At 34.4% G+C, this 1,868-nt stretch overlaps 1 non-coding gene across 1 annotated transcript; it reads left to right on the top strand.

Moving 5' to 3' along the window:
* Window positions 1–1,064: 1,064 nt before the first annotated feature.
* Window positions 1,065–1,146, top strand: Trnas-aga. The gene has a single exon. It is a non-coding gene; the product is annotated as a tRNA-Ser (tRNA).
* The last annotated feature ends 722 nt before the right edge of the window (window positions 1,147–1,868 follow it).

Here is a 1,868-nt window from a genome sequence, read left to right as displayed (position 1 = left end):
GGAAATCCTCTCTAAACCGGCCAAATATTCCTGTACCGTTCATGATCGGTTTAGAGAAGTTGTCGGTCCCGATCGCCTGTAACGAAGGGCAGTAACTGTATTATATCAGAATACACTGTACATCTATTGTGATATATCTGTAATATGCACATATTGCACATAGTGGGTGTTTTGTTTCAGGGATCACACATCACTTGCCAGGCTTAATCCAGAAAAAAATACATATATAAAATTGTTAGCCCCAGTTCCTACTACTTCAACAGTAGGAGTAGGGCTAATATTTGTTCTATAAATACTAACCAGATGCAGACGCCCGTAATACAATTGACACTATGTACATATATTTATATAATTCAGTATAACCTTTTTTATCACCAAGTAAAAATCCAAATCCTTTATGAATTAATATATCATATATAGAGAAAATAAAATACTACATCAACGTATTCTACCGAAGGATAAATATTTTCTGTCAAATTTGAACTTCAATTTTCTCGAATATTTAAACGCGTTGATGATTGAATGCTAATGCTATCAGCTTGTTTGTTCCAGTTATTTTTTTTGTTTTTTTTTTGTTTTTTTTAGAAAAAGATGTTTTTGTAATAGCGATAGATATGCTGAAAACTTGAAAAGTACAGCTATGTTGATGTTCAACTTTTCCCATATACTTGTAAGTGTTTAATCTAAGGGGAAACGTAGATATAATATTTTGTATATCTAATTTTACAGTACAGACGCATTTTCAGAAAATGATAATATAAAAATATTCTTCCGTCGTTTTTTTAAAATTGAGGTGTACGATTTCCAGGAGAACATCACTAGATAAAATGTACTGTTGTATATTTTAAATAATAATGTAAAATCACTAATTTCCAAACAATCTGATTATTTCTTTCAGTAAATTACCTATTGTTTGATAATGCGTTGTTCTGTTCCACTAATTTCATCTAGGCAATATGACATATATGTATACTTAGGTGTGTTAATTTCCTCACATGTTAATTATGGAAATATAACGTTCAGATGGCGCAACGGGGACTCATGCTATAAGCATGACACACCAAGTCGTCGTGGCCGAGTGGTTAAGGCGATAGACTAGAAATCTATTGGGGTCTCCCCGCGCAGGTTCGAATCCTGCCGACGACGGACGATTATTTTTTCATTTTCGTTCTTCCATCCCACAAACCCATTTTATGTTATAATGTAATCAATCTCGGCTGTTGTTAGGGGTGCCGCCCTCAAACTACTAAAACGCAAGGTTAAATTTTGACAGTTTATGAATTTTAGGAGCGATTTTTCCTCTTTGTCATTATAGTTAGTTACATGAATCATTGTAAAATAGCGTGTTCTGTAAGAGATATGACATATCCCTCTCCTGAGGAAAGCTATCGACAACAGTGCAAACTTGTTCTCAATGTAAAATACCAGTATATGCGTTAATGTTTTTCTGTTGTAGTGGTGGGTCCTGGCCAAAAGACTTTTGGCTTTTATGTCCAACAAAACTTGCTCAAAAACATCACAGTGCTATGTTAGAATGTCAAGGTTATCACTACCCAAACTCTAGTTTGCGAAATATTCATCATTTTGTGAATGTTGCCAATGGATTTGGGTCTTACCTTCACGATAGCGAAGATTTGTCAAGTCTCGGTAGTATTAGATACCCTTATTAAATGCTAGAGTCTATGGTACTCTTCGAAATTGATAAAGAACCTTGATAGTGTAACGAATCTCAAATAAAGTGTCAGCGTGATCGTAAAAAGCAAGTTTGAATATTTGCGGTAAAGAATGCGATCCATGCGAGGTGAAAATGAAATAGTCATATTTGTCTTTATAGTACGCGCAAGCGTAAAGCTTGAAAGTAAAGGGAT

This window comes from Pecten maximus, chromosome 13 (genome assembly GCF_902652985.1).
Source record: "Pecten maximus chromosome 13, xPecMax1.1, whole genome shotgun sequence".
Taxonomy (NCBI): domain Eukaryota; kingdom Metazoa; phylum Mollusca; class Bivalvia; order Pectinida; family Pectinidae; genus Pecten; species Pecten maximus.
Note: the sequence above shows the minus strand (reverse complement) of the source record. Positions and strands in the feature narration are given on the sequence as shown.